This window comes from Echinops telfairi, unplaced genomic scaffold (assembly GCF_000313985.2).
Source record: "Echinops telfairi isolate 266 unplaced genomic scaffold, ASM31398v2 ScPeMD7_2291;HRSCAF=2852, whole genome shotgun sequence".
In the NCBI taxonomy this organism is placed as follows: domain Eukaryota; kingdom Metazoa; phylum Chordata; class Mammalia; order Afrosoricida; family Tenrecidae; genus Echinops; species Echinops telfairi.
In genome coordinates, this window is record NW_022106189.1 from 24,704,533 (window position 1) to 24,716,101 (window position 11,569).

General features: G+C 38.6%; 1 protein-coding gene across 2 annotated transcripts in view; it reads right to left on the minus strand.

Moving 5' to 3' along the window:
* Nucleotides 1–11,569, minus strand: part of CDH8 (cadherin 8) — a 472,175-nt gene that overhangs the window by 30,482 nt on the left and 430,124 nt on the right. The gene's annotated exons all lie outside the window — the stretch shown is intronic.

Here is an 11,569-nt window from a genome sequence, read left to right on the forward strand (position 1 = left end):
TCCTAAAGATGATAAATGCCATCTACTAAGCGTTTCCCTAATTTTCATTATTCATATAAATATTTTAACCAAAATCTTACTTTATATCTATACCTAAGTTAATGTAAATATATAGTTATATAAATATATAGACATAAACATAAATACATGCAAATATGTACAAATACATATATAGAGAGAGAGCGAGACAGAGAGACAGAGATGAGATCATCTGCTCCCATAGAGATTTACATTCTTAGAAATTCTATATAGAGTTCATCTGATTGCTATGTATTGGAATCCATTTGTGGGAAATGGGACACACAAATACACAGACACAGGTAGACAGATAGATGAAATTATGATAATCATATACATTTTATAGATTAGGGCTCTGAAGGTCTGTCCAGTAGTCTAATCATTTTCTAAAATTAATTCATCTGGGGTTTCTATCTCTAAAGCCTATTCTTATCAACTTGATAGCATTATGAATGTCTTTATGATTGTCATTGTGAAGGGGGAAACTATTTAAACACCTAAAAATATGATTTCTTACCTATAACTCCATTAGTCCTCATAAAAACCCTACTTGCCAAGAATTTATAACTGAAACTTACAGTACAAGAAGCACTTCTTAACATAGTAGTTTTGATTGTTTAATTTGGAGTCAAACTGTTTGGATTTAAATCTGGCTCTTTTAGTTCTGCCATCTGCAAAATGGAAAACATAATAGTGCTGACCTGAGTGAATTTCAATGATTTTTAGTGAATGTACATCTTCTATAGGTTAACAACGGCAGCAAAAGTTTCTAAATTCCCTTCCTTGTAAGCTACCATCACAATATTTTTTGTCATGCAATATTTCAGTGGATTCCCACCTGTGATGATGACAAAGACATTAGTCTTCTTTAGCAAATGAGGAAACCATGAGTGAAAAAGTTAACGAATTTTCCCACATCGTTAGTATGAAACCAAACCAAACCAATTGTCGTAGAGTTCTTTCCAACTCACGTCACCCGTACGCGCGCATGGGAGCACTGCTGCACAGGAATTGCATGGCTGTGACCTTTGGAAAGTAGATCATCTGGTCTTTCTTCCAAAGTTTATTTCTTTACAGAAATAGACACAATTTATTTCTTCACCAAGGGTATCACCTCCTCCTTTTCCCCTCCCTCCCCTCTCCCCCCTCATGACCCCTTAATAAATGATAAAGTATTATTATTTTCATAACTTACACCTACTGCTCTCACCCTTCCCCCATGGTTTTGGTTGATCATTCTCCCCCCACCCCCCTGCCCCTGGGCGGGATGGGGGTGTTGTAGTGGTGGTGGTTATATGTCCATCAATGCAATTGGTTCCCTCTTCCACCCCTTCTCTCCCCACCTTCCCCTTACCCTCCTGGTACCACTCCTCCCATTCCTGTTCCCGGATTCCATGTGTCCTGTGCTCTTATCTTTTATCTGTATCAGTGTATCTGCTCCAGTCTAGCCTGCAATGAAAGGCAGGACTGGGGTCATGAGAGTAGGGGGTGAGGAAGCCTCATGGAACCAGAGGCATATTGTGTGTTTCATCAGTGCTATAATCTTCATAGGAGCAGATTGACAAGTTATTCCTCCCACAAAGTGGTTGGTGGGTTCAGTCCTACAAGCTCTTGGTTCACAGCCAACCACTGACCCCTTCCTTCTCTAGGGCTCCTTATAATCGGCTTTGCGGGTCTCATATTCATGTCTTTCTGTCCCCCCATATCATGATCTAAATACTTTGGAAGCTTTACTCTCAGAAGGAACTTCTAAGCAATGATAGATAAGAAACAGAAGCAAGGGGATAGAACAATTCAGTTCTACCAATTCCCATCCTTCTCCCACATGCAGTATATCTCTCATTCCAACCTTTCTGGCAGGATAGCTAATGGCATGGTTTTTCAGGTCTGATGTAAGTTGAGAATGTAATTAATGCATACATGCCTCAGGAAACCAATGTAGGACCTCAGTATTCTTTACCTCTGCATTAGGATCCTAGTCATGCATAACATCAATGATCTTTCTTCCTAACCTCCTTTGGGACCCAGACTTGTCTGCTAGGCACTTCTTTTTCACGGGTGCTCAAGAATGAAGAGTTTTGCCCCTTTGATAGGTCTTTCTTTTTTTCATCTAGTTGGAAGACCACTGAGCAGTCGGTTGAAAAGCAAAAATTTAGTGTCTAGGATCACTCGAACAGAGTAAGCCTTAGGTGTGAATGTAACGTGCTTCATCCTACACGGTTTGAGTGTTAGCAGAAATATCCTACTGAAAGGACAGTGGGGATATGGAAATTGGAACATTGTGAATTGCCTTCAACTCTCTCCTCGTCTCCTCATTGAGGGAATGCTCTGTACTCCATGGGGAACCTCACCTTGATTGACAGAGAAAATGAATACCATTTGAAAAGTTTCCCTCTCTCTGAATTTAATGAATAAAAACTACCCTTAATATTAACTATGCTGGCCCTTATCTTCAAGGGCCAGGGACGTTTTCAATGGTGAACAAGGATCAAACCCACGCTATGCCACTATGTTTTCCAACACCTTGCAATAGGGTTGAGGGTTTGGATAGGCAGGCGGTCACCAGCTGAGAGGATAGGTTTACTTTTTATTCCAAATATTTCCTATCTCTTTTACCTTTAGTCCACATACTTCAAATGTGTAGAATAGATTAAAAAAAACTAAAATATAAGACCCTTTAAGTCCTGTCTAGAGATCTAGCGAGGGGTTCCAATGCAGCATAGACTTGCATTTTTGTTATGATAATGAGGTATGGTCTTCTAATCCATCAGATGTTTCATTAATTATATATCCTCTAATTATACTTGAAACAAGATTTTTATAATAAAAAACTAAGAGCTATGGCATCAAAAGGACTGACATATGAATCTTAGCTCTTCTGTGACCTTGGACAGACCCTTTGCCTCATTCAATCTGTGGTTCTACGTATGTAAAGGGTGCTAGATATATGAAATATCTGGCCCATAGGAGAACTCATTCGTCTTGTGAGTCCAGCCAAACTCTAATCCTTCTTGTCTTCACTATTAACCCCAATAAGCCTACACTGTGAGCCCCACCTCTATCACTAATTAACATTGTTTAGCATTGTGATAAGGACCCTTCCTGGTATAATCATTAAGTGCTTGGTTCCCAACCAAAATCCATGGTTTGAACTCACCAATTGATCTTTGGGAGAAAGATTTGGAAGGGCAATTCTGTAAAAGTTTATAATTTTGGAAAGCCTAAGATGCAGTTCTACACTGTTGGGTCACTATGGGTTACTACACTGATGTAGTTCGACACTGTTGGGTTCTGCACTGTTGGTTTACTATGACCTAAAAATAGCTCAATTGCACCCAACAAAAACAAAAGCAGTATTGTAATACAGGGTAATCACTTAAGCTGTCTTGATGAGCCTCCAATATTACAATTCTAAAATGGGTAATAATGATAATACCTCCCTCACTGATATTTGTGGGGGAGAGAGGAGAAATGTGAATAGAAATAATAAATTTATAAGCCAAGAATTACTACTTATTATATGCTTATTACTTTTGGGACAAATCTTTCTTTAATGATGCCAGTAGCCAGCTGTTTGGTACACAGAAACTATTTAACTAAAACCATTACGTTTTTGACCCCCAAATGTAAATCACAACAATAGTATGCAGACAGCTTTACTAATAATTTTTTTCTAGGTAAAACAACAACAACAACCACTTTTCAAAGAATTTAAGTAACTTTCCCAAAGGTCAACACTAATATATGTTACAGCTGGGATACACATAGTTGGCCACCCTTGAAAAGCCAGTGCTGTAGACTGGCATCCACATTCTAGGAACTTCAATGTCATGTTAATGTTTCAATTACATAATCACCTACTCTGTCTATATTCCTTGTTTATTTATTTTTACCCTCTACTGTGAATTGGGTGAAGATCAGGTACATTTTCCATTAAAAATATGATACGTATTCTGTTCCATGTCATTGACTGCAATTCCTACAATGTAACATCACTTACCCACTTCCTCTTCATTTCCTGTTTTCATTTCTCCTCTTTTCCTTGTTGCACTGAACTTTGTTCTGGGGTAAATGCTGCCGTTTTGATCCCAAATGGTTGATTATTCTATAGAGGGGTGTACCTCCCCCTGCTGTTATTGTTCCCTTTATAGAATCATCTATAATTTGTCTGAATATTGGGGTGAATTCATTTTGAGACCCGAAGGACTATGGGCCACAGTTCTGGGCTTTCATTTCTGTATTCTTCGTGCCATTCCATCAAAGTTGACACTCTTCAGATGCGCAACATCAAAGGAGTGTGCTAGGCAGGTGTTGAACAGAAGCTCCTGCAAGATTTTATTGGTGTTTTGACAGTTCCAAAATCCATATTTTAAAGATGATCAAGTGGCCTCCATCAAGAGGTTTTTTGAAATAAGCTTTTCTTGCTGTTGTACACATTAAGGTGGATAGATTTTGAAGGTTAATAATACGTCTCCCTCTTGTCCTAAGTGTTGAGTTCTTCATTGATCCCTGTTTCAATTCTCCCACTATTGGCTTTCTGAAACCCTAAAATAGCTTGGCACAATGGTGACAAAACCTAAACTCTCTTGCTAAATGAGTTTTCTTCCACATAAATGATCTTAAAAATGATCTCGCCCATATATATCAGCTTTCAAACCCACAGGAACAAAATGAGGTTTGAAAGAGCAGAGTTTCCATCAATATGAGTGATAGGAGCTTCACTGTTTGGTCAGTGTTTTCAGGAATGGGAAATGTGAAATATTTATGATCTTTCAATAAGCACTCACACACCTTTGGAGTTTCCAGTTGTTATTGATTAAACATTTGCAATAAATCTCCCAGCTTTCTGGTCTTTTTATTTGGTTTATTTATTTATTTCCTATCCCAAGTAAGATGTTCATTAGCAAGACCAAATGTTGACTGTAGGATCATTGCCTAAGCTAAGAAAACTCTGTGGTTGAATGAAAATATCTTTATAACTCAAGGTTGGAATCTCTAGAATTCTTTTACTTTCTAGGGCTGGTGTGGGAGAAAGATGAGGCTTTTTACTCTGGTAAAGAGTTTAACTCCAGGAAACCAACAGGGGCAGTTCTACTCTGTTGTCTAGAGTCACTATGAATTAGCATCAACGAATGGCAGCGGATAAGGGATAGTTTCCCTTATTTTCAATATGTGCCTGACTTTCGCTTTAAGATAATTGTAGTGTGTTGTTATTAGGTGTTTGTGAGACAGTTTCGACTCACAACAACCCCTTGTACCACAAAATGAAACATATCCCAACCCTGTGCCGTGCTCACAATTGTTCCTATGCTTGAATATAAAATATTTCTAATTAATTATCTTCTTTTTATCTCTGTCTTATTTTGTAGCCTGCATGCTTGTAACTTCTTCCTGGGTTTCTGACCGGTCTTATTTTTAGACATTAATGACACCTGATTTTATACTCTTGTGTGGCTAACAGGATCATATTTACCCTCCCACCAGGCTGTGCAGCTACGTCATTTCCTTTGTCTTAGATGAGTTCTAATTTCCTTTACATGAGTTAACGACTAACTACCATCAAGTCAATTCTGACTCATGGCAACTCTAAAGGGCAAGGTTAGACCTGCCTCTGTGGGTTTCTGAGACTGTAACTCTTCATGGCAGTAGAAATCTCCCTCTTTCTCCAATGGAGTGGCTGGTGGTTTTCAACTGCTGACCTTGAAGTTAGCAGCCCAACTACTAACCACTCTCTCACACTAACCACATGTTTGAAAATCATATTCACCTTCAGGAATCATCTCAGACTTGCATCAGAGTATAGTTTCAGTTACTTCCATGTTTTCTTCTCACACTTTGTGTTTACCCCTTTCGTTGCCTTAGTTATCCATTTTCTATGCAAAAAGCACAAGCCTTTATATTCGTTTTGGGTATGTTTAGGGTATTGCTGAAGTAAAATTCTCTAAATGCATTTTCAAGCACTGTGGCTGGAAGACAGGAATTACACTCCTACCCTCTCCTTCCCTCCATTCCCTAATTTTGCTCTCTTCGCTAGTTTTTGCGCTAGTTAGATACTTTGGGGATATTTCCAGGGAATTGTCCAAAGTCCTTGAGGCCAAGTCTGGACACCCTTGCTTCTTCTTCTTTTATAAACAGCTTTATTGGAACAGAATCCAAATATCACACAACTCAATAGTTCAATCTTATCAAGAAGAGTTACACAATCATTATCATAATCAACTTTAGAATATTTTTCTTATATTTCTTGTTATGAATTTCCCCCAACCTGTCCTGCCATATCCCCGAGAAGCCATTAATGCAGTTACCATCCCTATAGATTCACCCATCCTGGTTTTTATATATTGAAAACCATACAAAAGCAAACAAACAACAACTAAAGCAAAAAGTCAAAAGACCAAACAACAGTAACAAAAATAAAATAGAGAAAATTCCCAGTTGAAAAAAAGAGAAAATATTCAAAGCTAGAATGACGTTAAAATGGGTCACAGGGAGATCAAATGGTAAGGTGACAGGGTTTAACGGAACCACCTCGGGTATGCTCCATTTTCCCAAGCACTCTTTGTGATAGCAAGACCCTTCCCATCCTTGGTTTGTGTCCAGAAGGGATTCACCTGAAGCTTCATCCACGCGTATGTCCCCTTCCCATTTTTTTCAATCTGTTAGAATTTTTAAATGGATCAAAAGTGAGATAGAATCAGATGTTACATTTTTAACCTGACTATATCTACCATAATTATCTCTACAATAATTTCTGTATGATAAGCAGACTATTCATCACCCTCATCTATTGTCAGAGGGGATCTGCCAAGGCTTAATCTATGTGTAGATCTTGCAGCTAGGATTCCGGGCTTCCATGGTCATCCATAGCCTTCTGAAAACTAGGAATTTAAAATTTAAGCTCTGATACCATTACCTCCTTTAGATTTGAATTATATTATTTACAATCCTTGCTTCACACAGAATGGTATACTTCTCCATGTGGGTTTAATTGAGGCCTCACTTAGATGGCTGCCTGTTTGATGGGAGGCCTTTAAGATCCCAGATGGTATTCTTTCTGATAGCTGGGCACCATCTAGGTTCTTCATCACATCTTGCTGCAGCACCCATATCTTCAGTGATCTCTTCAGGAGGGCATATATCAAGCCGGGCCATATGATAGAGCTAATTGTGCTTACACTGGGGCTAGAATTAAGTGTAAGCCCCCAATCCATGAATATATCTAGAGTTTATTCTTCACCAACACCATAATTCAGAGGCATCAATTCTTCTTTGGTCCTCTTCATTCACTGCCCAGCTTCATATGAAATGAAAGTACTATGGTTCGGGTCAAGTGCAAGAAATCCTGGTGGTGTGGTGAGTTACAAGTTAGGATGGTAATCCCAAAGTCAGCAGGTAGAAGTCACCAGGTACCTGCTCCTTGGGAGAAAGATGAAGATTTGGGTTCCAGTAAAGATTCATAACCCGAAAAGCCCAAATGTGTAGTTGGCCAAGTTACTAAGAGCCAGAATCAAGTCAATGGCAGTGAGTGGGTCAGGCATAGCTTACACTTCAAAGTGTCACCTTTGCTGAACATTTTAAATTGATCTTTTGTAGCAGATTTTCCCAATGCATTTTATGTCTTCACTTCTGCTTCCATGAGCATTGATTGTGGATCCAAGTAAAGTGAAATCCTTGGCCACCTCAATTTTTCCCCTTTTTTCATGATGTTGTTTATTGGCCCAGTTCTAATGATGTTTGTGAGTTGCATGTTGCTGTGTAGCCCATATTGTAGAATGACTCTGATCTTCACTAGTAAATGCTTCAAGTCCTCTCCGATTTGAGCAAACATGGTTGTATCACCTACATTTTGCAGGCTAGTAATACATTTTCTTCCATGTGAGTGCCATGCATTTTTCATACTCACATAGTCTAATATTTGGGTTATTATCGCAGCATTCCAATTGAATAAATATTGTAAAAGAATACAACCCTGATATATACCTTTTAAAACATGCACTATTTCCATTTTCTTTTTAAATGATTATTTCTTAGTCTATGCACTGGTTCTCCATAACCACAATTAAGAATTTTGGAATGCCCATTCTTCCTAGCATTTGAATCTGTTATTTTTATGATCCTGACTGTTAAATGCCATAGCCTAGTAAATGCAACACAAGTAGCCATCATTCCGGCCTTTTCCTACTTGCAGCTCTGATCATCTGTGTGGTAGTTATATAATCTGTTGTCAATTTGAGAGGACTAAGCGTGAAGGGGTGGAGCTTATCCTATCGATTAGGTCGCAGCTTGATGACCTCATTTGGAGGCACTAAGAAGATAAATAGCTCGCTTGAGGTGGGACACAATCTCACCCCCTGGGAGACATGGCAGCTGACAAGACACATGGAACTACACTAGTGCCCTGAGCTGGAGGAGCCATGTGGAGACCCCTGCCAGTGCTGAGATGCTTACAATGCCACTGGATCCACAAGGCCTCCCACCCACTGGCCTGTGATCTTCCTGCATTTGGTGTCAATACATGTGAGTCTGAAGAGGACTTTATAGATTGGTATTGGACATATGGGTTAATATAGGACTTATGGATTTGATCTGAACTGGGCTGGGATGTTTTCTCAATATTCAATTACTCTTATATATAAAGCTCTTATACATATCAGTGTCTATGAATTTATTTCTCTAGTCTATCTGGACTAACACAATATGCTATTAGCAATATTATCCATACAGCAATAATACCCCTCACTTCATATTTTTTAATCTACCTTGAATTTCTGGCAGTTCCCTGTCACTGTACTACTACAACCATTTAAATAATTATTTGCAGCAAAATTTTACTACCATGTGATATGAACGATATTATTCACTTCCCACACTCTGCTTGATGAACATTTGTTGGGATAGACAAAAATATGAATCTCTTCCAGTTGGCTGCCCATGTAGATGATTTCCAAATTTTTGGTCAAAAATGATTAAGCATTACCAGTATTATATCTGTTTGCTGAAACATCTGAATTGGCATTCCATTAATTGCTGGTCTGTTTTTTACCAACACCTTCAGTGCACTTTGGACTTCTTTGTTGAATACCATCAATTCTTGATCATATGCTACCTCTTGAAGTGGACCTAGTTGATGGCCAACATTTCTTTTTAATACCATGATTCTGTATATTCTTTTCATCTTCTTTTGTGTCATTTTTTTTTTGCCCCAAGTGTCCTTCAATATTACAATGCGGGGCTGGATTTTCTCTCCAAGTATTTGAATTTGAGAAATGCCAAGGGTTTCCATCCCTTGCACATTTGATTCTACTACCTTTCCTTGCCTTTATCTTCTCACACTGACTTTGAAATCTTATGCTCAGCACTTTATTATTTCTTCCATTCACCTTAGGAGCTTTGGTGGTGTACTGGTTACGCATTGGGAAGTTCACTGTAGCCTGAAACCACCAGCTGCTCCTTGGGAGGAAATCAGGGTTTTCTATGCCTGTAGAGTCTCAGAAACCCCCAGTAGCAGTTCTACCCTGTCCTAAGTTGCTATGAGTCAGCATTGACTCAATGGTGGTGAGTTTGTTTTATGGTTTGTATTCACTTTAGCAACTCTGTTCAATAGCAAGTTTCAGATTTTTTCTGACATCCATTTTAGTCTTTTCTCCCCCCGCCCCAACTTTTTAATGACCTTTTATACTTTCTTCGTGCGTGAAATCCTGATGCCACCATACAACTTGTCTGATCTTCTTTCATTAGTACTCAGTGCATCAAATATTTTGTTGATAGTGTCTCTCAATTCAGGTAGGATATATTCAAGTTCATACTTTGGCATTTTAGACTTCTTTTCATTTTCTTTAGCTTCACATTGAACTGGGTTATGAGTAACTGAAGGTCCGTTCTACAGGATGCACTTGGTCTTGTATTAACTGATGATATTGATCATCTCCTTCTGCTGGTATAGCTGACTTGATTCCACTGTATTCCATCTGTCAAATTCCAAGTGTATACTCACCAGCTATGCTGTTTTCAAAAATGTATTTGCCATGAATAGGTTGTTGTTATTGCTAAAAACGATCCCCAGCATTATTTCTATCATTGAGGCAATATTTTCTAATTACTGATTCTTCCTCATTATTTCCAACTTTTGTGTTCCATTAACCAGTAATTATCAACGGATCTTCTTTGTATGTTTGCTCAATTTCAAACTGCAAAAAAAGTGAGGAAAAAAAGCCCGATTTTTTCATTTTTGGTATTTTGAGCATTACTAGTTGGGGCATACATTTCTATGGTCCTCTTAACTGGTCTTCCTCCGGGGCATTTGGATAGTATTCCTTCACTGACAGTGCTGTACTTGAGGACAAATTTGAATGTGTTCTTTTTGATGATGAATGCGACACTATCGCCGTTCCCAGCATCGTAAATCACATGATTGTTTGAGCCAGAATGGTTAATACCGGTCCATTTTCAGCTTCAGATGTTAATTTTTTGTGTGTTCTATTTCATTTTCAATGACTTTCACATTTCCTGGTTTCGTACTTGATGCAGTCCATGTTCTGATTATTAATGGATGATTGCAACTGTGTCTTCTCATCTTGAGCCATTCCACATCAGCAAATGAAGGGCCCAGCCATTTTTATTCCACCCACACCATTAATGGAAACGCTCCTTGAGGAGAGAGTTCTTTCCTAGTCATGTTTGCAGTGCCTGCAAATATGAAGGGCTCATATTGGGCATTATATAAGGCAATGTTCCTTTGCTATTTATAGAGTTTAGAATTCTATTAAGTCCTAATTTCTTCATTTGTTTGATCCCTGTCCTTTGAGACAATGCAGATGGCTCCTTTGGGGATAAATGCTCACTGTCCTTTTCTTTCACCTAGATTATCTCTGTAGCTGTGGTATTTTGTACCTGGAAAACCCCCAACTTTATACAAGGAAATCAATGATTATAGGATAAATTAATATTTTGAATATCATTGTTGAAAACAAGTGTATGTTATTCATGAATAACATAAGTTATTCATCTATGGATCTGCAATAGTATGTGCAACACTTGTTCTAGACAATCCACAGAAACTCAATTTTTACAATAAATATGAATGAGTAAATAAAATGAATTTTTTTAAAAGCTTGTTCAGTACCAGGCGCTCTGAAAACAAACTAAATGAGAGTAGGAATGTAGTGTACTGGAGTGTACTGGAGTGTTCTGAAGAACTGGAGGAAATTATGCTAAGCGAAGTAAGCCAAGCATAAAAGGGCAAGTACAACATGAGTTTGCTGAGGTAAGCTTAAAAAAAAATTGCAAAGGGGGCTTAGGGAAAAAGCTACTGTATACAAACATTCCTGAGGTGAGGACCAGGTAGTATGGCAGGGGCCAGACCGAATTCAGGGATACATATGGTAGCCAACTGAAAATGAGGGGGGTTGGAGGGAAGGGAAAAAAAGAAGAAGAAATGGGTAGAGGGGGGCACAGGACACTAACGCACCCAAGCTGATGGTGCCCAGCTATCAAAAGACATAGCGTCTTGGGTCTTACAAGCTTGAAGGTAAACAAGCAGCCATCTAGCTCT